This window comes from Carassius gibelio, chromosome A11 (assembly GCF_023724105.1).
Source record: "Carassius gibelio isolate Cgi1373 ecotype wild population from Czech Republic chromosome A11, carGib1.2-hapl.c, whole genome shotgun sequence".
Lineage (NCBI taxonomy): Eukaryota > Metazoa > Chordata > Actinopteri > Cypriniformes > Cyprinidae > Carassius > Carassius gibelio.
The window spans coordinates 26,734,453-26,748,240 of NC_068381.1; the positions used below are offsets into that span (position 1 = coordinate 26,734,453).

Consider the following 13,788-nt stretch of genomic DNA (forward strand, 5'->3'; position numbering starts at 1 on the left):
CGTTTAGGAATTAGAATGATCCGATTGCAGCAGCTGTTCTGGAGTCGACCACTCACTGATTCAAATGAACCGTTTAGTGCGAGTCTCCAGAAGTAAGAACCGGGAGATCTTGTGAGCGCGCGTGCGTCTGATGTTGCTAAAAGTAAGTTATTAATGTCGAAATTTAGGATTAATAATTGTAACTGAAAATCATATTTAGGTCAAAATTGTCAGTTGTTTGGGAACTAAATCCGTTGTAAAGAGTGATCTGTTTAAGCCCACTGAAATGCTCGAGTGCAGACGCATCAATTTTAGGTAAAAAAAAAAAAAAAAACTTTAAATAACACAATTAAATACAATAACTCATGGACGTTCAAATTCCCCGCTGCCCTGATGTTAAACAGTTTTATTAAAATGTCCTATGTGACGTCTGTTTTTATATTATCAACAGTAACGTTATACATATGTATATTGTTTGGATTAACTAGAAGAGTAGACAGACATAAATGTTTATTCATAACCGTACTGAAAATAAGTAAATATTGTTAGCTGATGCTAACTGTCTAGCTAAGATTTTAAATGTTTATAAATAATGTCCAAATATTTTTATTCAACCACCTATATATATATATATATGTGTGTGTGTGTGTGTGTGTGTGTGTGTGTGTGTGTGTGTGTGTGTGTGTGTCTGTGTGTGTGTGTGTAGATTACACCTGGGTAGAAAAGAAAGGATGTGATGTTAAGAACATGGTAACTACAGTAATTATCAAAGTGGGAAGAGATGCACCCCGTTTGGCGAGGGGTGTTTTTAAACCACAGACAAGGTTTGAGAAAGAAAAAATCATTATGAAAATATAATTATATTTTCCTTAATGTTCTTCCTAACTTCAGGCCTTATTATCATGTCATATATAAAGTTACAGTACAGACCAAAAGTTTGGACACACCTTCTCATTCAAAGAGTTTTCTTTATTTTCATGACTATGAAAATTGTAGATTCACACTGAAGGCATCAAAACTATGAATTAACACATGTGGAATTATATACATAACAAAAAAGTGTGAAACAACTGAAAATATGTCATATTGTAGGTTATTCAAAGTAGCCACCTTTTGCTTTGATTACTGCTTTGCACACTCTTGGCATTCTCTTGATGAGCTTCAAGAGGTAGTCACCTGAAATGGTCTTCCAACAGTCTTGAAGGAGTTCCCCGAGAGATGCTTAGCACTTGTTGGCCCTTTTGCCTTCTGTCTGCGGTCAAGCTCACCCCTAAACCATCTCGATTGGGTTCAGGTCCGGTGACTGTGGAGGCCAGGTCATCTGGCGCAGCACCCCATCACTCTCCTTCTTGGTCAAACAGCCCTTGATGCCTTCAGTGTGACTCTACAATTTTCATAGTTATGAAAATAAAGAAAACTCTTTGAATGAGAAGGTGTGTCCAAACTTTTGGTCTGTAATGTAACTTTGATGTTCTGTAAAACAACAAACTTTAAAATACTTTGTTCTTACTGGTGAAAATCAGATGGTCATCTCTGTTTTCTCTCAGGTACATCACAGTGTAAGCTTCACAGTTAACATCACTCTCATCAGCGTAGTCCATATCAACAACAAAAATATATCTTGACTCCATATAGTGGTTATTTTGGAAAAAACCCCGGGTATTTTGAGCAGTAGGATTATAAAAAGAATATGTGCTAATATAAAATTAAATTAAGTAGCCTATATAAAATTGCAAACATCTATCTTTCAGTACTTTTTTACTTAAGTACATAAAAAATCGAGTACTTTTGTACTTTCACTTGAGTAAGATTGAAAAAGGAGTACTTTTACTCTTACTGGAGTAATATTTTATTATATGTATCTGTACTTTTACTCAAGTACTTGACTTGTGTACTTCGTCCACCACTGGTTGTTTCTCATTTTCCACTTGACAATACCCCATAGATTCTCTAAATTCAGGTCTGGGGAATTTGCTGGCCAGTCACACAAACACCATGGTCATTTAACCAAATTTTGTTGCTTTTGGCTGTTTGGGCAGATGCCAAATCCTGCTGGAAAGTGAAAACATCATCTACAAATGTTGCATGAAAACAAAAAGCATGAAAATTTCTTGGTAAACGGAGCAGTGACTTTGGTTTTCAAAAAAACATAATGGACCAACACCAGCAGATGACATTGCACCCCAAATCATCAGACTGTGGAGACTTAACACTGGACTTCAAGCAACTTGGGCTAGGAGCTTTTCCACCCTCCCTTCAGACTCTAGGACTTTGGTTTCCAAATGAAGTACAAAACCTGTTCTCATCTGAAAAGAGGTCTTTGGACCACTGGTCAATAGTGCAGTTCTTCTCCTTATCCAAGGTAAGATGACTCTGACGTTGTCTGTGGTTCAGGAGTGGCTTAACAAAACCAAACTGAGAGATCATTTTGAAGGCTCAGGAAACCTTTTCAGGTGTTTTGAGTTGATTAGCTGATTGGCATGTCACCATATTCTAATTTGACCTGGTCCTGCAGATTTGCCTTATACAACATTAGGAAGATTAGACCCGTCCTGTCAGAGCAAGCCACCCAATTTTTGTCCAAGCTCTTGTTCTCTCCAGACTGGACTATTGTAATGCTCTCCTGGCGGGCCTTCCTGCATGTACTATCAAGCCTTTGCAACTGATCCAAAATGCAGCAGCCAGGGTTGTCTTCAATGAGCCAAAAATGCTCACGGTACTCCTCTCCTCATCAGGTTACACTGCCTTCCAGTAGCCACTCGCATAAAAATCAAGGTACTGATTCTTGCCTACAAGACGACCACGATGCCTGCAATTGAACGATGCCTTGCGGTGCACTCCCAAAGAAGTTCAAAATCACTCTCACGGACCTTTTCCTGGACTGTGCCCAGCTTGTGGCATGACCTCCCAATCTCAATTCCTACAGCTGAGTCTTTACTCATTTTTAACTCATAGGACATTTCTTACTAGGACCCCAGTGACGAGGGATCTTCAGAAGCTCGAGACCGGTGAGGTCCCATGGCTCTCGGCCCTGCCCCACTCGTCACACACACATTTCACAATTTGAGTTGATTTACTGAAATAACTGAACTTTTCCACTACATGTAATTTATTGAAATACAACTGCATGACTATTTGTTTTCGTAGTTATCACTGAACAAATATGCCATGTTTAACTCAAATAATTACTTTTTTGTGATTATAACATGTAAATATCTTCTAACAATCAGAGCCGATACACTTTGTTGGCAAGGGGGCGTGGTTCAGCGAGGTCTGCAGCGGGAGAGAGAGGCAGGAGACAATGATAAACACCTGTGTCTCGTTACAGTAATAAGTGTGGAGAGACCGGATAAAAGCCACCAGGAATTGGGAAGTAAGGGAGAGAGACTGCTTAGGAATTCAAGCTACTTAGGGAGATTGTTGTGTTGTTGGAGCAAGAATTGTTTACGATTTGCAGAGGTCATCCAATCGCTCGCGGGTCTTCACCAGGAAAAACCTTGGGCCTGCTGGGCATAAGGGACGATCAGGAACACCGTTTCTGAGCGCTCGTCAAAGCCCAGCAGGAAGTCCATGAGCTGTGCTTCAGGTTGCTGGACCTCGGAGAATGTGGCACACCCTTTGTGTTGGAGCAACAGCTCTGGGACACCTGCCCCAGATGGCCGATGTCAAGGAAGTCATCAAAAAAGTGGTACTGGAGCAGTCCAGTCCCACCGCGGAGGACCAGATGTTGATGTGCCCTGTGCTGAACCCCTGCCATCTGTCTCTCTCTCTCACTTCCCCTATGCTTTCTCCATCCAAACCTGTCCATTGTCCAGAGGGAATCTCCCTCCCCGATATTGTTTGAAATTCTTTTTAAAATTGTTCGAAATTTTTTGATTTCTTCATTGTTAATTCACACTTTACATTAGAGCTTCGTTAGTTAACATTAGTTAATTCGTTATACGGTTAACCCTTTCGAGTCGATTAACGCATATATGCGTTTTGAGTCATTTTCACCTGATAACCCCGAAAAGAACTTAAATTACACTCTCAGTTTTAATCGTACAGATAAGAGCAATACATCAATCGAATCTGTAAAGGGTCTAGTTTTTTTTGGATACAGACATAATAACAAAAAACCTTTGTGCACTTATAAAATAAAGATAACAAACAAGGTGCGCTGTCTACAGTCTTTGTCTCCGCTGATCGTCATGTACAAACATTTCATTAAAATGAACTGTAACTCCGTGAATACTCAACGAAGAGACATGAGAGAGATATCTATAGAAAGCCTGGAATGTCTACTTTTAAACTAAACAAGTGCTGCCGAAAACAAATATTCTGAGATAAAGTAATCCATATGAAAACAACGCGATGTCTATTTTTCATATCTCCGCTCATTATATTTAATGTGACCACGCCCCCGCGCTGAACACGCTATTCAGATTCAAACTGAAGCGCGCGGCTTGAATACGCCCACACAGAAGAAAAAGCAGCCAGACTATTCTTCAAGTTTTTATTTTATTTTACTGTTTGCTTCGCGATGAGAGGACTAAGACATAATTCACCCCAAAAAGGATTTGAGAAATGGATTTCCTCAGAAAAAAGAATGAAGCACTTTATTCAGCAGAGATCATAAACAGAGTAAGTCTCTCTTTATTTATTTGTACTAGTTTTCACATAACGTGTAAACATTTTACTAGTTAGACTTTTTCCAAATACTTTTTCCAAACTATAATTCCTGACTAAATGTATAATCAAGTGAAACATTATGAAGTTTCAATAACAATATACAATACTATACCATTCAAAAGCTTGATGTAAATAATATGAATGTGACAAATAGAGATAACTCTAACAAATGTAAAAACAATGCAGTTCTTTCGATTTATTCCCCCTAAAAAAACCTGAAAAATATTATCAGCTCTTTTCAACATTAATAATAATAATAATAATGATGATGATAATAAATGGGGTTTATTTGGTAGAAAATAAGATTGTTAAAAGGATTTCTGAAGGATTGTGTGACTAGAGAAAGGATGCCAAAAAATTTGAAAGTCAGCTTTGATTGTTCCTAATAAACTGTTTAACTGCTCCCCCAAGTGGATATTAAATTATGTTGTGGGATAATTAAATATATTCTTAATAAACTACAAACATAAAATTATATACTTTTATTTTGTTCTCTTTCTTGTAAGTCCTCCCTCACAGTGGCACAGTTGAATGAGAGGCTCATTATGCAGCTCATTATGCAGGCCTTTGTCTTCTCAGGTGTAAATCACAATGATATTCATGATAGTTGACGCCTACTCGCATATGACTTTTACCAACAAAAAGTGTTTTAGAAAATTTAAATCAATATATTGTTTTCTGTGAGTGAGTAAACAAGATGATTTTCACATCATTCAGAAAGAAAAATTCTAGGCTACAAGCTCCAGTTCTCAACTTTTCCGGCAACCAATTTTATGTATGTGTTTTATTCCCTTATTCAAGTGATTTAACATTTTTAGTTTTTCACTAACCATGCATAACATTTTTTTTCTCAAAAATACAATCATGTACATGCATGGGTTTCACATATTATTATAGCCCAGTTTGTGCTGATTACAGTGATATTAGACTTTACCCATTTAGATATTTATAAGAAACAGAAAAAAGCACAAATGTCAGGGCATGACAAAACTTCTCAAGGCCCCAAAAATACCCTTAGACTCCAGAGGGTTAAGTACATAAAAAATCGAGTACTTTTGTACTTTCACTTGAGTAAGATTGAAAAAGGAGTACTTTTACTCTTACTGGAGTAATATTTTATTATATGTATCTGTACTTTTACTCAAGTACTTGACTTGTGTACTTCGTCCACCACTGCCAAAAAGCACAACCAGTTGTATTAATAATGTTATCCTGAGTCTGAAGTGTTACCAGAATTTGTTTTAATTAAGATGAAAAATAAAAGTTTTGTGTTTAATGTATTTGTGCTGATGTTGAAATGGATTTTAAAATATATGGTATCGAAAAAAGTATCGTTAGGAACCGGTATCGAAATTGGCACCGGATCGAAAGATTTTGAACAATACCCAGCCCTAGTCGATGGTGACTAGTCCTGACTCTGGAAGGTCAATGGTGACTTACCCTGACTCTGGAGGGTCCATGAGCACCTGACTCGACTCTGGAGGGTCCACGAGCACCTGACTTGACTCTGGAAGGTAAACAGGAATCTGACTTGATTCTGGAGGATCAACTGGAACGTGACTCGACTCTGGATGGTCAACAGGAACCTGACTCGACTTTGTATGGTCCACTGGAACCTGACTCAACTCTGGAAGGTCAACAGGAACCTGACTTGACACTGGAGGGTCAACCGGAACTTGACTCAACTCTGGAGGGTTAACGGGAATATGACTCTATTCTGGAGGGTCAACGGGAACCTGACTCAACTCTGGAGGGTCAACGGGAACCTGACTCAACTCTGGAGGGTCAACGGGAACCTGACTCAACTCAGGAAAGCCCACTGTAGCTGCCATCCTCTGCAGTGGCTCCGGGCTGGCAGCCATCTTGTGCAGTGGCGCTGGGTTGGTGGCCATCTTATACTGTGGTGCTGGCTCAGCAGACGTGATGTGAACAGTCTCTGGATCAGCAGACGTGACGTGAACACTCCTGGGAATCTCTAGGATCTTTGACAGCATTGTGAAATATTCCAAAAACGCCTCAGCAGCTATCTTGGGCGTTGGCGCTAAGCTGGCGGCCATCTTGCACCGTGGCGCTGAGCTGGTGACCACTTTGTGCTGTGGCGCTGTGCTGGTGTCCATCTTGCCTCGTGGCGCTGGGAGACAGTCATCTTGTGCAGTGTCGCTGGACCTGCAGCCATCATTGGTAGTGGTGCTGGGCCGGCGGCCATTCTGCGCAGTGGCTCTGGGCTGATGGCCATCTTGTGCTGTGGCGCTGGCCTGGCATCCATCTTGCCTCGTGGCGCTGAGCTGGCGGCCATCTTGTGCTGTGGTGTTGTGCTGGCCTCCATCTTGCCTCGTGGTGCTGGGTTGGCAGCCATCCTGTGCAATGGTGCTGGGTCGGCGATCATTCTGTGCAGCGGCGCTGGGCTGGCGGCTATCTTGTGCAGCGGGGCTGGCTCGGCAGACTTGTGCCTCCTTTCCCCTCTCCGATCGTGTACCAAGAGAGACACGGGGAGAGCGAGAGATCCAATTGCAGGTATTTATTCGTACAAGGGTAATCCAAAATCGTTGTCAAAACAAGCCAGGGTCAAAACCAAACAATCAGTCCAAAACAAACAAAGGAAACAAAGGAGGGAACTGGAAAAGAAAGGAACAGGAACTCGGAGGACGAGAAGATTAAGGAGAAACTCAGAATACGAGAAGACGAAGGGGAATCTCGAATGACGAGAATGCTGCATACACGAAAGGTAAGGACTCCATCCAAACAACAGGAAAAGACTGGAATATATAGGGAGGCTAATGACAGTAGAGTTCCTGCACCTGGTGCAATTAACAGGAGTGCAATTACTGTGAAGACAAGTCTAGAGGAATTCTAGTGCCTACGGTGAAGTGCCTAAGGGGAAGTGAGCCCACTAGTTGACACATCAATTGTTTATTCTGCCACTCAAATCAGATTCAGTTAGATACATGGTTTTTTATATATATATATATATATATATATATATATATATATATATATATATATATGTATATGTATATATATATATATGTATATGTATATATATGTATATATATGTATATATGTGTATATATATATATATATATATATATATATATATATATATATATATATATGTATATATATGTATATATATATATATATATATATATATATATGTATGTATGTATGTATAAATATAATTTTTTTTGGATATATATATTGCTGGCCTTTGCCATGCCACCTCTGTAAAAATATGCTGCAAGTGCCATCCATCCATTTATCCATTTGCAGGGAAACGCCCTGGATTGATTACAGTGCAATATGATAAATGGCAGTAATACGATAAATGGCTTTCATTTATTTACGTTATGTTTTATCTCAATTAAAAAAAAAAAAAACGTAAAAAAAAACAACGTCACTTCCAAGTAGTAAAAAAAAAGAAAGTGATCATAATTTTTCAAGAAACTTGTTATCAGTGAGTTTATAATGAAATTTTACAGTAAGAGAAATCTTAACAGTTTTTGTGGTTTAGGGTAAAAAAAAAACCCACATTATTTTCCACATACTGTACATTACCCCCCCCCCCCACCCCACCCCAAAGGCTCATCATTATGAAAAGTGCTAATTGGCCAGCTATCCGGTGCGCTGTGATTGGTTAAATGCCTCAAGCCTGTGACGGAAATGTTACACCTCTCACCATACTGTTATGGTTTGTCCCAGTCAGAACACCAGCGTAACAGGACAAAAACAATAAAACCCATTACAAACGAGGTATTTGTTGCATCCGGTGGGGACATAATTACTGATTATAATGACTTAAACTGTCTTTGTACACATTGTGTTGCATATCACGCCACGTAACATAAAACCATGTCTGCATTTGTGATCAGAGAAACCACAAACAACAAGCGCTACTCTACACTGCTCAAAACTCACGTTTGAATCATCAGTGACAAATTCTTTAAATATAAAAAACGTATACAGTCTGTGTGAGTTAGATGTGCCAGACTGTCCTTGCAAAGAGTGAAGAACGGTCAGCCGGCGACCAGAGTGAGGAACGGCCGGGGGCTAGAGTTAGGAACGGCAGGTGGCTTGATTGAGGAACAACTGGAAGATTTGACAGGCTGGAATCCACTTCATCCACGTTAGCCAATCCGCTGATCCACAGTGTGAAGTTGATGTATTTCCTCAGCGACCAGCACGGATCAGCTCTAGACACGATGAAGTGGAAATCACCCTGTTTTGGAAGGACAAACAAAGTAGTTTTGCTTTCGCAATGAAACACACAGCGTCTCCATGACATGGCGCCAGCAGCAACAGAATAAAACGGTACACCTTCTTACTTTACATTTGGGCGGTGTTATGCAAATCTTCCCAAACAGTGACGTAGACATGTGGGGGCGTGTACGGGCCGTTTTAGGCGAGTGTGGGCAAGTCTTTACTTTCCTAAAGAATATCTCTTTGGATTTGAGACTTTAGTCTTTGCAGCTTTACAGATCTTCTTTATGCACCAAGAGCTTGTAACACTCAAAAGAGAAAGGAAAAATTGGAATCGCATTATATGACCCATTTAAAATGTACCTCTCTTATTTTATTAAAAATAGCTTTTTGGAGAGTAAAAATAAGTAATAATTGAATTCGAGAGTAATTCAATTAATCAGCTCGTTAGAAGTGAGCTCTGTGCATGAACTGTGTTCCCATTGACATGGTCCCTACACAGTTTTCATTGCTCCCTACTCCCTGAGGAGGGGAAATCTTTTGAAGTTTACCTCACTTCTGAACATTCATTCACAGATTTGCACTGCACAATGTCTTCACACATGGACAAGTAATAATATTTTTTTAAATATATAAATTTAAATTCACATCTCACATTCTTCAAATGCACTTTGAATGGAACATAAATGTTTGTTCAAACTGGATTCATGTTATGTAGTTTATATGATTCAAGTTCATAATTCCGCATTTCCTTAAGCAAAATAATAACTTTGTTTGACATTTCGGTAGTACTGTAGATGGCTTCAGTCACAATAAATAATTTTTGTGAACTTTACAATGGCAGGTCAAACATGCGACAGTAAATGTGAATATTCCTCAAATGCTACATATATCAGCCAGTTTTTCTTTAATTATCAGTTCTTAATCATTTTTCTGCTGACCTTGTGTTGGCACACCAGATCTGCTGTTGAAAGAATTTGCTCCGGTAATGATTAGCATAGCTGTGGGTGAAATAGTGTTCTTGCTCGTGCTGCTTTGTGTGGTAATTTGCAGATGCTGACATCCAGTGTGTCTCTCATGACCACGGCAACCTTCTAATCAAATCAACAGTGGAGAGGTTGAAAGAGTCTGTCGTGCTATTGGAGCAAAGAAACTGCTCCATTTCAGCTCTGCGGTAGACCGTTGCCTGTGAATCAAATAGCAGGACAAACTTTTGATATGGTAAAACCTCATACAACTTCAGCATTAAGTCATCTCCTGCTGTGTGGATTCTGTCATTATTTACTCACCCTAATGTTGTTCCAAACCCATCCGGCTTACTTTCTTCTGTGAAATGAGGAATTAGATTGGACAACCTTTTCTATACCGGAAAGGAAAATGCAACCATAAAAGTAGTCCATGTAATTATATTTTAAGTCTTCTGAAATCATAAATGTTCAGAACGACATTAAGAAAATAAGCATCATGTAACAAGTTTAGAGATCCTGTAAGATTTCACGGAAATGTAATTTCTTTATGCATTAGAGCTCATCATCTTTAATGCTGTTCAGATTGCATGAATGTAAAAAAGACTGTCAAAGACATGGCTTTGCTACATAATCATTGTCATTATAGAAAGTGTTCATGTTGAAATGCTGTCATGCTCTTACATCATTTTGCACCTTTTATGAGGCTGCATTAAAAAAAGACACACACACACATAGTTTTATATTAATGTACAAATATCTAAATTTAAAATTAAATGTTAGCTTGTTTTTTTTTTTCTGAAAAATGTACCACCCCCAAATTTAAATTAATCCCATGATTACTCACCCTCAAGTAGGGCAAGGTGATATGGATAATATAACAGTATATTTAAAATCTTTATATCTTTCAAGTTTAAATGATTTTTTTTTTTTTTTTTTTTGCTCCTTAGTGAAAGTTGTAGAAACCAGACTGTTAATTGTGGTTATAAGTACTCTTTATGGTCAGAACATGACAAACATTTCATGTTTTTGAACTGTACACTTTTTCAGTAATTTTGTTCTTCACAAAATAAATATCTTAAATGGTTAGTTCACCTAAAAATGAAAATTCACCCATGTTTCACTCAACCTCGAAGCATCATAGGTGTTTTCTTTCAGACAAATCCCATCATAGTTATATAAAAAAATTGTCCTGGCCCCTCCAAGCCTTTCAATGGGCTAAGAGGGTGTTGTAAACAGTTCAGAAGACATGAAATAAAGTGTGTGCATCTGTAATAAAACGTACCTCACACAGCTCCACTGGGAGAATAAAGGCCCCCTATAGCTAATCCATGCATTTTTTGTAAGATAAATATCCAGATTTCAAATTTAATAAACACTGGAAGACATGCAGGTGGATGACATAGTACGTCAGTGCTGCGTGGTTAGTGACAAGAGCGGAGAGAGAACAAAACAAATGCTGTCACTAATTAGAAGCATAAAACAAGGATTTGTAAAGAAAAACATTGGAAGGTTTCGATATAAGCCAAGAGGATACTGGTTTCCCTTGCTAAACTAAGAAAACTTTGTTTCCTTTGCTCCTACATTTGCGACACATACTTCTTCCATCTTCCGCCTGCACGTCTAACACCACAGGGGGCCTTTATTCACCCTGCCAGAGCTGTGTGAGGTACTGTACATTTCATTCCAGATACGCAAACTTTATTTCACGTCTCCTGAACTGCTGACAACAAACACCTGCTTACCCCCAATTGAAAGGCATGGAAGAGCAAGAATATTTTTTATATATACAACTCCGATTGGATTTGTCTGAAAGAAGAAAGTCACATACACCTAGGATGATTTGAGGATGAGTAAAACATTGATGAATTTTCATTTTCGGGTGAACTAATCCTTTAATAGAAAAATGTATTTCTTATTTTCTTCATGTTCTAATGAGTGGTTTCAAATCATGAAAGGGATTTGTGTTGTCTATCTTCAGCACAGTTTGCAGTGCAGGCTGCAATACTAATTCAATTTGTTTCTTAGAAATGCACATTTGACAATAGCTTGAGTTAGGCGATGAGACATGATGTGACATCTCCGTTCCCTCCTTCAGGGAACGAGGGTTATAATATGTAACCGAAACAATCCCTTTCATTCGGTCACTCTCAATTTTATGTCAGATGACCAACGTATTAGGATCCCTACCAAACTGACACAGGTGATGACCCTTCCAGTGTCCTGTGGGAGTCTCCTGCACCCCTACTTTTTGACGCAGGCCAGGGCTTACCACAAGAAGACCAGCTACTGCTGCTATGGCACAACCCACTAAGTAAGACTGGATAACACTGGGAAAACATACTACACGGTTTTGGAAGCACATACACATATGGACTACTGTTTAGGCGCATTACAAGATAAAAGGTGATTGCAACCCTCTTGGAAAATAGCAGGAAGTGTGCCGGGGAAACACGGGCCCTGAGGCTATACTGTGGACTTTACACATATGGAATTCACTTAGGTCTCTACATATGGAAGCCAGCCCTCTACTGGTTCTCACGGATTCTTTGAATGAGGGCCTGGCACCGGATGCTCCACCACATCTGGCTGCCGAGGGGATGGAGGAAATCAACAGGGTCTACTGTATGGACTTTCTGGAGCAGTTATAGCAAGTCGACCTGAAGCTGGGATCTCTCAGTGCTTCTTACCATTTGAGGTAAGAACCTGAAGGTTTGTGTCCGGTCTACATAGCGTTTCAATGCTCGGGTGAGACAGAACAAAGCTTGGGCTGGGTCTGCCTCCTCTGGGGGCACTGCTTTCAGGCTCACCAATTGTTCCATAAAGGGAGTAGTTGGGAACCTTGGGCACATAGAGGGGAGGCATGGAGGATTTAGCCTTCTCACCCTTCTAAGAAACCTGAAGATCAGGTCATGCTTCCCCAGTGACTTCCCTTCTACGGAGTCGCAGCCACGTAGACTTTAAGGGTGGAGAGAGAAAGTCTTCTCTCCAATCCTTGCTGCAAAAAGGACCGCATGACTCTGACCAGGCAAGTTTGGTGAGTTTTGACGAGTACCTACAGGCCCGGAAGGGGAGCGATGGCTTGCCACACAACCGACAGCTCCCCCGGAGGGAATTCCGTATACCCCAGTGCTGCCCCACCGTCAAGGGCCGTGAGGGAGGACAAGCCACTGGGATGGTTTCTGGCAGTGAAAGGTGTCATCCACGACCCAGTGAGCTCATCATGCACTTCCTGGAAGAAAGGCACCTGTGGAGTTCGGCCCTGAGAACCAGCACAAATCACCCTGAGTAACCAATCATCCAGCCTTGAGGGTTCTGGACTCAAGGTTTGAGGTTTCCACTCAAGCCTGATGCTTTCGGAGGCCCGGGAAAGCATAGCCATGATTTCCATATCTGAATCCTGCACCACTGGCTACCAAGAGGGCGGGAGCACTGACAGATCGTCCTCTCCAGAAAGGTCTGGCTCACCCTTCGATGCAGCGATCGACATCCGATAGTCATGGGAGCACAGAAAGATTCAAGTGGTACCCCACAGGAGGGTCCAGCCTGTTCTCTCGGCAGCCCCACTGGCTGCAAGGTCCTTGGAGGGTGGTTGCTCGGAGGGGAATTTTCTCACACAAGACCAATCTGGCGTGCAACCGTGTGCAGCAGTGTAGAAATATATTAGTCTACTGCTGCACTACAAGCGCTAATTAAAGTAACAGTGCATTGTTTGCAGTAAATATAAAGATGGATTGACACAAAAATTTAGCAATAATACCACAAATGCATATAATTTAAGTCTGTTGTGACAATGTTTGCATTTGTAATTAAAATAATGGATAGATGTTGTGTTTGTGGTAAAAAGCCATGGATCAGTAGCTGACTCTTCTGTGAAAGAGAACAAAAAATCAACAAAAGAGCAATGATAGGTGCTATAACAAGTCTCAGTTAGCTTAAACACAGAAAGGGCTTTTAAATAATGTAATAAAATAAA

The 13,788-nt window shown here is 40.1% G+C and overlaps 1 pseudogene; it reads right to left on the reverse strand.

Moving 5' to 3' along the window:
• The window catches only part of LOC128022774 (collagen alpha-1(II) chain-like), a 16,856-nt pseudogene extending 4,179 nt beyond the window's left edge, over positions 1–12,677 (reverse strand).
• Positions 12,678–13,788: the final 1,111 nt, after the last annotated feature.